Source organism: Canis lupus, chromosome 3, assembly GCF_048164855.1.
Source record: "Canis lupus baileyi chromosome 3, mCanLup2.hap1, whole genome shotgun sequence".
Classification (NCBI taxonomy): domain Eukaryota; kingdom Metazoa; phylum Chordata; class Mammalia; order Carnivora; family Canidae; genus Canis; species Canis lupus.
The window spans coordinates 49691844-49706332 of record NC_132840.1 but is presented as its reverse complement, the minus strand read 5'-3'; the positions used below and the strand labels follow the sequence as shown (position 1 = coordinate 49706332).

General features: G+C 43.3%; 1 long non-coding RNA gene and 1 other non-coding gene across 2 annotated transcripts; both read left to right on the top strand.

The window, feature by feature from the left end:
* Window positions 1-4577: 4577 nt before the first annotated feature.
* LOC140630570 (uncharacterized) lies at window positions 4578-13999 on the top strand. The gene is made up of 3 exons (XR_012028299.1): window positions 4578-4680; window positions 8213-8405; window positions 13850-13999. It is a non-coding gene; the product is annotated as an uncharacterized lncRNA (long non-coding RNA).
* Window positions 10598-10669, top strand: TRNAW-CCA (transfer RNA tryptophan (anticodon CCA)). The gene has a single exon. It is a non-coding gene; the product is annotated as a tRNA-Trp (tRNA).
* Window positions 14000-14489: the final 490 nt, after the last annotated feature.

The following is a 14489-nucleotide window of genomic DNA, read 5'->3' as shown; positions in this document are numbered from 1 at the left end:
CATATCCACAGGAGCCCTTTGGAGAAGAAAGACACCTTCATGAATCAAAGGATTCCAATCTAATGCCAGGATTTCAGACACGGGGGTTTTTGATGTAAGAAATATTTGAGGAAAGAGGCTTCTTTCTCTAAACCTCTTAAATTTCCTTCTTGAGAAATTATTACACCTCTGGGCTGATTGATTTGTACAACAAGGTCAGCATGGATGGCATGTTCTTCCTGGTGACATCGCAAGACTGGAAACCGCAAAGAGGCTTCATCAGTCCCAAGAGAAATCCAGTAGCTGTTCTGTGCTAATACAGCATGGAAAGATGACAGGGCCTTTGGTAATAATATAAATAAGAACACAGGAGGCATGGACCAGTTGACTGGGAGACTCTCAGGAGATGCAACTGGCCATGTGATCTTCCCTACATCATGGGAATTAGGCAATGTCCCAGATCCAATTGGACTCAGGGTTATAAAGATTTTATGACTCCAAATATAACTCCACACATCCTCTCACCAATGCCACTCCCCCTCAACCAGGGCCACAACAAACCACATTCACACACTATTGCACTTTCTCCCCCTTTGCCATCTGTGTATATAACCTTATTAGCAGGAGGGTGGTATTGAGTCCAAGATAATAGGCAGGCTTACTTAACAGAGCCTTTAGAATGGCCTGAGCTGGTACAAAAGACAACGTGCATACACATGGTGCACATACATGATCATTTGAGGCCCTCCGTTAACACCCTCAGAATGAACTCAATAGAAGAGACTCAGCTAAGCTAAGCTAAGCTCAGCTAAGATTTTCTGTCTGAGGACAAGAATCAGTCTTCCCGGATCTTTCTTTCTTTCTTCTTCTCCCCCTGCTCCAGCCACCCATTCTTGTTTTTCTCTTGGCATGCTACAGCTCCCCATACCGGGGATGACAGATAATCAAATAACCTGGGGACAAATGGGGCCACATTCAATCAAGATAGAAGCCTCAGAAACTCTGGGGTGGAAGGAAGGGAAGAAGGAGTGTTACCACCCACTGCCTCAGACAGACCTTCCCTCTTCTTCTGCATGACCTGAGCCTAGTCCTGGGTTTTTCCTCCACCGGAGCTCTTCCAGCCCAGCTCTGCTCCACTCTCCTGGGGCGTATATAAAGCTTCAGTACATTTTTTTAAAGATTTTTTTAAATTTATTTATTCATGATAGTCACATGGAGAGAGAGAGGCAGAGACACAGGCAGAGGGAGAAGCAGGCTCCATGCACCGGGAGCCCGATGTGGGACTCGATCCAAGGTCTCCAGGATCGCGCCCTGGGCCAAAGGCAGGCGCCAAACCGCTGCGCCACCCAGGGATCCCGTTTTTAAGATTTTATTTCTTTATTCATGAGAGACACACAGAGAGAAAGAGACAGAAAGAGAAGCAGGCTCCATGCAGGGAGCCCTACAGGGCACTTGATCCCAGAACCCCGTGATCACACCCTGGGCTGAAGGTGGCGCTAAACCGCTGAGCCACCGGGGCAGCCCGCTTCAGTACCTTTTAAAAATACTTTATTTATTAAATGATGATTGAATGAAATGATTCTCATTTATAAAAAGCAGTTGAAACAATTATTTTTTAAATTTTTTGCTTAATTTAATTTACATATGCTGTATTATTAGTTTTTGAGGTAGAATTTAGTGATTTATGAGTTGCATCTAATGCCCAGTGTTCATTATATCAAGTGCCCTCTTTAATGCCCATCACCTAGTTACCCCATCCCCCAAAACGTGTCCCCCCGCCCAGCAACCCTCAGTTTGTCTCTTATGGTTTATCTCCCTCTCTGTTTTTGTCTTACTTTATTTTTCCTTCCCTTCTCCTATGTTCATCTGTTTTGTTTCTTAAATCCCACATTAGTGAAATCGTACAATATTTGTCTTTCTCTGACTGATTTTGCTTAGCATAATACCCTCTAGTTCCATCCACATCGTTGCAAATGACAAGATTTCATTCTATGTCATGGCTGAGTAATATTCATATATATATATATATATATGGATGAACATCTGGGCTCTTTCCGTAATAGTAAAAATGAGAAGTAACAACTATAATGATGGAGACCAAGGCCTTGAGTAAAATACTGGGATCCATAAAATGGCCATCAAAACATTAGAAATTATGTCACAAAAAGATATTTAATGATTTCTCTACAGTGTTAAGTGAAAAAAATTAACAGGAGTATGTAATATGTTATTCCATTAACAGTATTTGCAGACACCCAGTCTGTTTCCAGTTTGGAAGTCATTATTAAACTTATATGAATATTTGTGTACAAGTGTTTTTGTTAACATAGAATGTCATTTGTCATAAGTAAATATTTAGAAACAAAATTTCTGGTGTATGGTTAGAAACTGCATTTTTACATCCTACCAACAGTGTAGGTTGTACACTGTTTACACTGGTTCTGGTTGTACCGCATCCTCACTATTAATAATTTTAGCTATTCTGATGAACTTGTAGTGATAGCTTATTGTGGCTTTAATTTTCATTTACTTGATAAATGATGATATCAAAAACTTTCTTATGTGCTTATTAGTCATTCATGTATCTTCATTGGTGAAGACTGTGTTTAAAGTTTTTGCTCATTATTATTGAATTGTTAGTCCCTTTAATTATTAACTCGTAGAAGTTCTCGATGCTAGGTCTTTGTCAAATATACCAGATCTTTGTCAAATATACATTTAACAAGTATTATCTCCAACTCTGCAGTTTGCTTATTCATTTTGGTCATGGTGCCTTATTATTTGCAGAAGATTTTACTTTTTCTATAATGGTGATTCTTTTATTTTTTTTAAATAATCTCTACACCCAGTGTGGGGCTGGAACTCATGATCCTGATGTCAAAAGTAGGATTTTCTGCTGACAGAGCCAGCCAGGCACCCTAGAAGATTCTACTTTTGTTAAGGATCAATTGGTAATTTTTTTTCTCTCATTGCTTTCTGTGATCTGAGAAACCTTAACCTATGCTCAAATCATGAAGATGTTCTCTAGTATTTCCCTCTAAATATTTCAGGGTTTTTGCTTCCCCCTCCCCAGGGTTTTAGCTTTTATGTTTCAATGTATCATACATATAAAATTAAATTTTTCAGTATGGTGAGAGGTGATAGGCAATAATCACCTTTATCTCCATATGAACTTCCACTATCTCAATAGTTTTTACTATAGAAACTCCTTTCCCCCATTAGATGACTTTGTGTTTGTTGAAAATCAAATGAACATAGGGCACCTGGTTGGCCCAGTTGATTGGGCGTCCAACTCTTGATTTCAGCTCAGGTCATGATCTCAGGGTCATGAGAATGAACTCACATTGGCTCTGTGCTCAGCACACAATGTGCTTGTCCTCCTCCCTCTGCTCCTCCCCTGGATAGCATGCTTTCTCTGTCTCATAAATAGATAGATAGATAGATAGATAGATAGATAGATAGATAGATAGATAAAATAAATATCTTTTTTAAAAAAAAGAAAATCAAATGACCATGTAAGTGTGGGTGTGTTTCTAATCCATGGTGTATTCTGTTCCATTGATCTATTTGCCAATACTTATGACAGTATAAATCGTTTTGATTACACAATCAAGGTTTCCATCAATAGGAGAATTGATAACGTTCTTTCCCTCTGGTTCCCCCTACCCCCCATTTCATTCTTTAAAAAAAATATATTTTATTTATTTATTCATGAGAGACACAGAGAGAGAGGCAGAGACACAGGCAGAGGGAGAAGCAGGCTCCATGCAGGGAGCCCAACATGGGACCCAATCCCAGGACCCCAGGATCACTCACCAAGCCGAAGGCAAATGCCCAACCGCAGAGTCCCCAGGCGCTCCCCACCATTGAATTATATATTTTTTAAAATTTTTATTTATTTATGATAGTCACACAGAGAGAGAGGCAGAGACACAGGCAGAGGGAGAAGCAGGCTCCATGCACCGGGAGCCCGACGTGGGATTCGATTCCGGGTCTGCAGGATCGCGCCCTGGGCCAAAGGCAGGCGCCAAACCGCTGCGCCACCCAGGGATCCCCCACCATTGCATTCTAAATAAAGTTTCCTTTTATTAATGTTCACAGTCTATATATTGAAGTATTTAGAAGCAAGTGTACTAATGTGTGCAATTTTCTTTGAAGTCCATCAAAAAGTAAGATGGATTGATGGATGGATAAATGAATAAATATGTGATAAGTACAGTATACCTGGGTGTTGGGCACTGAGGAGGGCACTTGATGGGATGAGCACTGGGTATTAAACTATATGCTGGCAAATCGAACTTCAATAAAAACAAAAACAAACAAAACTAAATAAATAAATAAATAAATAAATAAATAAATAAATAAATATTTAAAAGGAATACTAAAGGTAACATTGGAATATCAAAATATTTGAAAAGAAGATATAAAGAAAGCATAATAAACAGAACTATAAAAATCACATGGCAAGAAAAACTTGAAACATACAATTACTGTGAATTAAATAATTTATCTTATAAAAAGGTGTTTTTTTGGTTGAGTTGTTGTTGTGGTTTTTTTTTTGTTTTTTTTTTTGCCACATCCTATTTCCAGAAAGGACACTTAAACAAAAATCCCAAAGTTGGGGGTGAGAGGGAAGTGGAAAGAGATATACAACAAACTGTTATCCTCAGTAGGGAGAGGTGGAAGACTGAATTTGGGGAGGTAAGTAATATTATCTTTCTCTTTATGTATGTCTGTGCTATTCACCTAGTTATAGTGAGCAAGTTTTATTTATTTATTTTTTAAGATTTTATTCATTTATTCATGAGAGACACACACAGAGAGGGGGGCAGAGACACAGGCAGAGGGAGAAGCAGGCTTCATGCAAGGAGCAAAATGCAGGGCTCGAACCCCAGGAATCCGAGATCATGCCTTGAGCCAAAGGCAGACGCTCAACCGCTGACCCACCCAGGTGTCCCCTGTTTTAAAACTTTAATATCCTAAAAAATCTAATAAGATAAAGCTAAATGAAAAAAAGAAAAAAAGCCCAGGCAAATTCCTATTAGAAAGATAGTTGTTACCATCAAACAAAATCTAATGCACTAATGCATTACCAAAGACAGTTTTTAAATTTCTATAAAAGGTTTAATCTACCCCAAAGCTATGACAATCTTTTTTTTTTTTTTTAAGATTTTATTTATTCATGAGAGACAGAGAGAAAGAGGCAGAGACACAGGCAGAGAGTGAAGCAGGCTCCATGCAGGGAGCCCGATGTGGGACTCGAGCCTGGGTCTCCAGGATCATGCCCTGGGCTGAAGGCAGCACTAAACCACTGGGCCACAGGGGCTGTCTGTGCCTGTGTCTTTGACTTTCTGTGTCTCTCATGAATAAATAAACAAAATATTGTTTTAAAATAAATAATTAAGTATAGTAAAATGCTGGTAAGAGAATCTAGGTGCAAATATAGGAGTCTACGGCAAATATTTCAACTTGGATATACGTTAGCAATTTTTCCTTATAAGATATTCGAAAAAGTATAACGGAGTTTTTGGTGCTAGCCACAGTGGAGTAGCTGGTATCAACTATAACACCCATACAAAATATAATAAAAAGCTGGTTGAAGGCACTAGACAACACTTAATTCAGGGCTATGATCCCTTTTTTCAGCTAAATATTTATTTGTTTGTTTGTTTTTATTTATTTTAGAGAGAAAGCATGTGAGAGTGGTAGGGAAAGGGCAGAGGAGGACGGAGACAGAGAATCTTAAGCAGGCCCATGCTCAGCGTGGAACCCAATGCGGGGCTTGATCTCACAACCCTGAAATCAGGACCCGAACTGAAATCAAGAGTTGGATGCTTAATCAATTGAGCCATTGAGCCACCCAGGCATCCCTAAAATTGTAAGATATTTAAAGTGTACAATGGATACATCATGAAAAGATTCCTCGAGTTAATGAACACATCCATCACTTCACATATTTAACTTTTTTTTCTTTTGGTAAGAACATTTAAGTCCTACTCTCTTAGCAAATTTCAATTATACAATACAGTCTTAACTATAATCACCTGTTATACATTAGATCCTCAATCTTACTCATTCTATAACTGAAACTTTGTATCCTTTTACCAATCTCTCCCTATTTCCTACAACCATCCACCCCTGATAACCACTTTGGGCTGTGATCCCTGGTAAAAGGAAGACATATAAGTTGAGCCCACATCTCTCCTGGCTTTCATCCTGGTGACATTTCTTAAATCAGTGGAGAAAATTGGAGCCCAAAAGAGAACAGCACTTCTCTGGAGAGAAAAGGCAAAGACCAAAGTTTAGGAATTGTGATTTGGATTTAAGAGATGCAGTGACAGAAAAGGGAGGACCACAGAGAGGCCATTTCTGAAATATGCGTGGAAAATTGCCCTTGGGTCCACAGCAACTACTGCACTGAATCTGTAGGAGATTAGACTCCAAGAGGCCTGGTGGAGAGTACTTGTCAGGACCCTGAGAAGTGGATAGAGATTCTGGAGAACACACATGAGGAAACATGATCCAACTTGGACCCAACCAGAATAATAGACTTTGGTGAACACTCTGGGCATGGAGACCCCTGAAAGCCCACACCCGGTAAGTAAGGACCATATTACTAGAATAAAGGCTATGCCCAAGTGGTAAAGACAAACCTAAATTAGACACAGCCTAATAAAAACTGAAACCAACCTTTGGCCAGATTTAGGTGATCCACTGTAACTGAGTTGTCTGCCAGAATAAAAGTCTTGAGAGGAAGATAACTTTTAAAGCTTCTACAATTTATTTTTATCATCCACACTGCCTAGGAAAAAAATAACCAAAGTGTATAAAAGAGAAAAAATAGGTGAGTGATAATAAAGAAAGAATACCAGAGGGATCCCTGGGTGGCGCAGCGGTTTGGCGCCTGCCTTTGGCCCAGGGCACTATCCTGGTAGACCCGGGATCGAATCCCACGTCGGGCTCCCGGTGCATGGAGCCTGCTTCTCCCTCTGCCTGTGTCTCTGCCTCTCTCTCTCTCTCTCTCTCTGTGACTATCATGAATAAATAAATAAAATCTTTAAAAAAAAAAAAAAAAAAAGAATACCAGAGGGATCCCTGGGTGGCGCAGCGGTTTGGCGCCTGCCATTGGCCCAGGGCGCGATCCTGGAGACCCTGGATCGAATCCCACGTCGGGCTCCCGGTGCATGGAGCCTGCTTCTCCCTCTGCCTGTGTCTCTGCCTCTCTCTCTCTCTCTCTCTCTCTGTGACTATCATAAATAAATAAAAATTAAAAAAAAAAAAAAAAAAGAATACCAGGACACCTGGATGGCTCATTGGTTGAGCATCTGCCTTCAGCTCAGAGTGTGATCCCGGGATCATGGGATCAAGTCCCATGAGTTGAGCATCTGCCTTTGGCTCAGGTCATGATCGCAGGGTTCTGGGATGAAGTCTCATATTGGGCTCCTCGCAGGGAACCTGCTTCTCCCTCTGCCTATGTATCTGCCTCTCCCTCAGTGTCGCTCATGAATAAATAAAATTTTCTTAAAAAGAAAGAAAGGGAATAGCGATAAATCCAGAAATGATCCACATAGTGGAGTTCGCAGTCAAGAGCTTCAAAATTGTTATAATTCATATGTTTTTAAAAAACAGAAGAAAAAAGAGTGACGATTTATTTAAAATGTGGGATAGAGTATCTTACAACAAACGCAAAAAAATTTTAAATAATGAAAAACAACTGAGGTGTGTATGCACGTGTGAACCAGAAATGGAATACAAAAGTAACCACCTGGGGATCCCTGGGTGGCTCAGCGGTTTGGCGCCTGCCTTTGGCTCAGGGCAGGATCCTGGAGTCCTGGGATTGGGTCCTGCATTGGGCTTCCTGCATGGAGCCTGCTTCTCCCTCTGCCTGTGTCTCTGCCTCTCTCTCTCTCTCTCTCTGTCTATCATAAATAAATCTTTAAAAAAAAAAAAAGTAACCACCTAACTATTACAAATAAATGGCATAACCAAGAGTGAGGGGTTTGGAGAAGAGATCTAACCTAAATTATTTTTGCAAAAACAATATTCTGACTATAAAGCCAAAGACAAAAATAAAACATGTAATCCTCCTAATGAATCTTTCCTTACAAGTATATAGTTTAGTAATTCTGAAACACACACAGATACACACATATGCACACACATACTATACACATGCTACATTTATATTGACAGCAAATATATATATTATAACTATGGAGAGTTCGGTTTTTAGTGATCCGAGAGAGAAATTACAGATAAGGAAAAGGGAAATGACACCAGATTGGAATGAGCACACCTAACATCCAGATCTTGATTGCAAACACCAGTTTCCAACAACAGGAACCAGGGCTCCTTGAAGAAATGGTTGATTCCAGGACCCACATGGGAACAATACAAGATGAACCTGGTACATCTTGTGCCAGAAGGTAAGAAAGTGCTCGAAAGAAGATGGTAAAATGTCAAAAACGTCATGAGCTAATCTGAAGGAGCTCATAATGGCCAAAGCTGGAACAATTTTGGAAACAATATAAGAAATTATATTCTATGGATTAAACCCATATAATTAAAAAACACCTATGAGAAAGGTGCTTGGGTGGCCAGTGAGTTAAGCATAGGACTCAATTTCAGCTCAGGTTATGATTTCCGGGTTGTGGGATCCATCCCTGTGACAGGCTCCAAGGTCAGCCTGGTGTCTGCTTGAGACTCTCCCTCTCCCTCTGCCCCTCCCCACCCTCATGCTGTCTCTCTCTCTCTCTCTCTAAAATAAATAAATAATCTAGGGGTGCCTGGGTAGCTTGGTGGTGGAGTGTGGGCCTTTGATTCAGGTCATGATCCTGGGGTCCTGGGATAGAGTCTGGGATCCTGCTCCCCACAGGGAGCCTGCTTCTCCCTCTGCCTGTGTCTCTTCTCTGTGTGTCTCTCATGAATAAATAAAATAAAATAAAATAAAATAAAATAAAATAAAATAAAATAAAATAAAATAAAATAAATAAATAATCTAAAAAAATAAATGATATTCTATGGACTAAATCCATAGAATTTAAAAATACACATGAGTCTATTGATGCAAATGAGTGACTAAATATGTAATATATAAATAAATTGGAAGAGCCAGCTCTTTCCTACAGAAGGATTATGATGATAAATGTAGAAGGAAAAAGGAAACAAAATCACCATAAGCCAAACACTACAGTAATACTTGTTGCAGGCAAGATGGATGCTAAAATTAGTAGGTGCAAGTTTGAGGAGAAACGGGATATTTGCATGGTTTCAAAGCATTTACCCCCAGATGTTTATTAACTACAAAGCAAGAAACAGCATTACAAAGGAAAAACAGCAGAAACCATGTCAAGTAAATGATCTAAGTTAACATCACCAATCATAAGACACTCTGACAACACGAACCTCCAAGGGTGACATCACCCTGGGAAGGTCACATCATTTCATTGGGGTTGCGGAGACGCTGTGAAGGAAAAAGAGAAGAATGGAGAACCACCAGCAGATGACAAGTGACTTTTACAAAAGGAAACTATAGTGTTTATGGATGCACGTTTGGGTGATAAAACTATTTTTAAAAAAAGGGAGGGAGAGAGAGAAGACAAGAAAAAAGGAAGAAAGAAAAGAAAAAAGGAAAAGAGTGGGGGGCATCTGGGTGGCTCAGTCTGTCAAGTGATCCACTCTGACCTCAGCTCACGCGTGGATCTCAGGGTCCCGAGTTCAAGCCCCCCACTGGGCTACACGCTCCGGCAGCGCCTACTTAAGAAAAGATAAAAGAAGAAAAAGAAAAAGAAAAGAAAGAAACCCAGGGAAGCCATTAGCATAAAGGTGGAGGGTGGTGGCCACTGCGGGGAGGAGGGCAGCGGGCCAGGGCGGGGGTGGGGGCGAGCGGTGGGCAGGTTCTGTTCCTGGACCTGGCTGGGGGTGGCTCATTATGCTAATGAAGATTCCGGAACTTATACCTTTTCGTTTTCTGCAGTTTTTTTCTGAAACTGTGTTGTTCTTAACAGTCACTAAGCTTTATAGTTGGACACCTGTGAATACCCGGGAGGAAGGGAAATGTGGACATACACCAAAATCCAATCAAAGAAATCACTGATTTCCAGTTTTATTCTTCTATAATATCCACATTTTCAAAATTTTGTTTTAGTTTTAAAACCGAGGGCGGGGGGGGGTTGGGGGAGGGGCTCACGATCATTCTATTTTTATGCGAGGTTCCAAAGTCACTTGGGTTTTTCCCCTCGACTACTGTCCGTGGGGACGAGCATGCTCCCACCCGTCAGTCCCTGGCGCCTGGCGCGATCCGGGTGCGGGTCGGCGGCCGCTTCCTCCCGGCCGCGGCCTCCCGCGGACCGAGCGCCCCCGGCTCCCCGACCCCGGCGTCCTCGGGCCGCTCCGGCGGCGCCCGGCCTGGAGCCCGCCCGGCGCCCGCGTCCCGCAGGTGTTGGCGGCGGCGCGGGGGGCAGCGGCCCTGCGGCGGGAGCCCGGGGCCTCGGGGGCGCAGCCCCGCCTCCCCGCCCCGCCCCGCGGCTCACGCGCGCAGCGCCGGAGCGAGGCCGGGACGCGGCGGGGATGCAGGATGGAAGAGTCTTAAAAGATCAAAAGTCGCCCTGGGCCCAGTGACCTCGTGGCGCAATGGTAGCGCGTCTGACTCCAGATCAGAAGGTTGCGTGTTCAAGTCACGTCGGGGTCACGGTCCCCCGTTTTCTCTCCCCCCAAAGGGAAGGGAAGGTTGAGGTCGTTCCTGGCCTCGCCCCGGCGAGGGCGCCTGGGCCGCGTCCCGCTCCGACCCTTGCGGCAAACGAGCCGGAGAGAGCGGAGCTGCGGGGACCCGCGCTGTCGTTTTCGTAGCCGGCGGCGCCGACTTGGGGAGCACCAGGGGGCGCTGCTTCCAGCCTGGGCGCCTGCGTGGGGCTCCCACCCCCTCGCCGCGACCGGGGCCCTGCCCACCTACCCGGCAGCTCGCCCACCCCGCAGTGGGTCGCAAAACCGGCCGCCAGAGGAGCGGTTTCTAAAACCGCCTGCGTGGCCCAGCGGTTGAGCGTCTGCCTTCGGCCCAGGGCGGGGTCCCGGGTCCTGGGACCCAGGCCCACGTCGGGCTCCCCGCAGGGACGCTGCTTCTCTTCTCCCTCTGCCCGTGTTGTGTCTCTGCCTCTCAGGAGTAAATAAATAAAATCTTTAAAGCAAAAAAGTAAAATAAATAAATAAGTTGCATTGCTCACGGCCTTAAAGCAGTGAAGGAGAACCAGTTTATAAGCCCAGGAATGGAGGAAACTGAAATAGTTATAAAAGTTTATTTTTCACTCAAGCACTTTAGAAAAGTTTTCCGGTGTATTTTTCAATCTTGCTTCGGTTCTTTTGGTTCTAGACTTTTTCCAGGACTGCTATGTACCCTTCCATATGGTGGATAATTACCACCAAGTGGATGGATAATTATGCTTCTCTGTACCCTGCATCTATAATCTCTCAAATTGTTTCCTGTGTTTTCCCATTTTCCCTGCATTTGGGGGCATGTTCTCAAGTTTGTCCATCATGTGGGATTCCGTTGTCTAGGACTTCAGTCCTGCTCTTTAAATAGAGGGCATGGCAGGGGCACCTGGGTTGGCACCGAGGGCTTAGCGTCTGCCTTTGGCTCAGGTCGTGGTCCCAGGGTCCTGGGATCAAGCCCCACATCAGGCTCCCTGCTCAGTGGAGAGTCTGCTTCTCCCTCTCCCCCTGCTTATAGTCTCTGGCTATCTCTGTCTATTTCTCTCTCTCTCTCTCTCTCAAATAAATAGAATCTTTTTTAAAAAAGTTTAAATAGAGGTCATCATAAATCCTGCCACTGGCATCTTTTTAGTTCCCCTTGTATTTTCCTCTCTTTCAAATGCAGCCACTTGCTCCATAAAGCTCTTCACGCCTCATTTCAAAGAGGCTATGTCTTGGAGGATGCCTCATACTACTTTTCTGGAAAAAAAAAAAAAAATCTGAACCCTTTGATCATTTTCAGTGGTATGTTTTTCTTCTGCCAGAATGCTTCTCTCTTCCTGGTTCTGCAGAATTCAAAACAAAACAAAATCAAAAACAAATGAAACTTGCTTTTACCTCTTCCTCATCTGAAATTCGACTCAGCGAGTCCGCTGGGAATGGGGGTAGCCTGGTCCTGCTCTCCAGGCACTGGTGGTCAAATCCTTTCTCTGATTAGCCAGACAGGTTGGGGGCATAGCTCTCACCTCCATTTCCAGAGTTTAGAAGCAATGACATTTTCTCCCCATTTCCTATGTGGTCCGGTCCCTTGCTGTTGTGAGCCGATGCACAACCATGAAATCAGTACTCAACACTAGAGATCCCACATTTCAGTGTGAGTTCCAACTTGAATGTCTGAAATGGATCTTACTTCCTTGGCTAGGACAGAAAACACCTCTCTAGTCACTTAAATCTTCTATAATTAACGCTTTGGGGTTATTTATTTATTTATTTAAAGATTTTTATTTATTCATGAGAGACACACAGAGAGAGAAAGAGAGAGAGAGGGGGAGGCAGAGACACTGGCAGAGGGAGAAGCAGGCTCCATGCAGGGAGCCCGACGTGGGACTCAATGCCGGGTCTCCAGGATCAGGCCCTTGGCTGAATGCAGCACTAAACCGCTGAGCCACCCGGGCTGCCCAGATTTTATTTATTTATTCACGTGAAACGGATGGGAGACTTGATCTGCCAGGACCCGGGGATCACGACCTGAGCCAAGGGCAGATGCTCAACCACTGAGCCACCCAGGCGTCCCTCCTATAATATTTTTTTCCTTTTTTAAAAATTTGTTTATGAGAGACACAGAGAGAGAGAGAGAGAGAGAGAGGCAGAGACACAGGCAGAGGGAGAAGCAGGCTCCCCACAGGGAATCCGATCAGGGACTCCAGGGACTCCAGGATCACACCCTGAGCCAAACGCAGATGGCTCAACCGCTGTGCCACCCAGGGATCGTGTCCCTCCTATAATTAACATTTTAATGTAATGTCAAACAAAGCTTGGAAATCCCTTACATTCTTCCACCTTTCAAAAATTTCACAAAGAATCTATTGTGAGGTGTGACAGCCTAAAAATTAGTCCTGTGCAAACTTTATTAATCTTTAAATTTTAATAATGTCCTTTGAGTTTATGTGACTTAATAAAATTCTCTTTTCGTATATTCATAAACCAGATTTTTAAAGTTCTCCCTGTGAGATAATATTTTACCATTACAATCTCCTTATCTTTATTTTCAATTATCAGTTTGAACCCTCAGCTCCTTTATTTCAGATAAATAAGCACTTGTTCTTCCCACGCTGAAGAAACGAAGTCAGCATACCTTTTTAGAGAAACCAAGACGAGTATTTTTTTGTCCTGGGCAAAGTTTCATCACTTTGAAAGAAAAGTAATGGAATGGTAGAAAGGCAAAGTTAGGGTAATTGCCTTATAGTTAGTTTCAAAGGTTTGTCCCACCTGAGCCAATGTATCAGATTTTATATATATATATTTTTTTTTAAATTCTTATTGATTAATCTGTTCTAGTAATTGATTTGCATGTTCCTGCTCCACACCAAACTGGTGGTATTGCTTTGTTTTAAAAGGAAAGTAGATGGGTGCCTGGGTGGCTCAGCGGTTGAGCATCTGCCTTGGCTCAGATCATGATCCAGGTTCTGAGATCAAGTCCCGCATCAGGCTCCCTGCAGGGAGCCTGCTTCTCCCTCTGCCTGGGTCTCTGCCTCTCTGGGCCTCTCATGGGTAAATAAAATATTAAAAAAAAATTTTTTTTAAGGAAAATAAAAGTTAAAGATGGCAGAGCTCTGCACACAGCACTTGATACAATTTGTGACCTCATTGTCGCCCCCCTCCCCCCCCCCCCCCCCCCCCGCCCCAGGGTGCTTCCTTAGCTCCAGGCAGCCTAGGACTCCAGACTGCTTCTCATGCCAAAGAGATGTTCTCCTGATAGAACCTGAGCCAACTGCTTTTTATCTCCAAGGAATTTGGACTGGAATCAAATGGAGCCCAGTGTTTGTGTTGGAGAGCATTAAACAAATACAAGTATGAGATGAAATCGGAAAGTGACTTTGTTTCTTATCAACTCTTAAAATAGGTATGGTTTGCTGCTTCTCCTTCTCATGGAGGAGGGAGCTGAAGGGGGTGGGTGGGAGGAGACAGGGACAGTTCCTAGGACTTTTCCTGGTCGCTTTTTGATGAGAGATGCTCCCCAGGCTGTGATCACAACATCCATCCTGTGTAATAGTCAAGTCTCTGAACATGAGCTCAAGTCGAGGCTCTCCTTTCCTCCTGCCCTTATCCTGCTACCTCCCTACCCACAACTTGCTAACTGTGTCTCTGATCCCTTCAGAGTCAGAGCAGAGGAGGAGGAGACACAAAGGGGCAGAAAAGTCTTCGTGGTAGGCAGTATCATCAGTACGGGATCATCCTACTCTTGAGGACTCATGGGATGTTGAGAGATTCCCCACACACACACCTCAGCACCGAGGATCCTTCTGCATTTCCCTTAGCCCTGATGG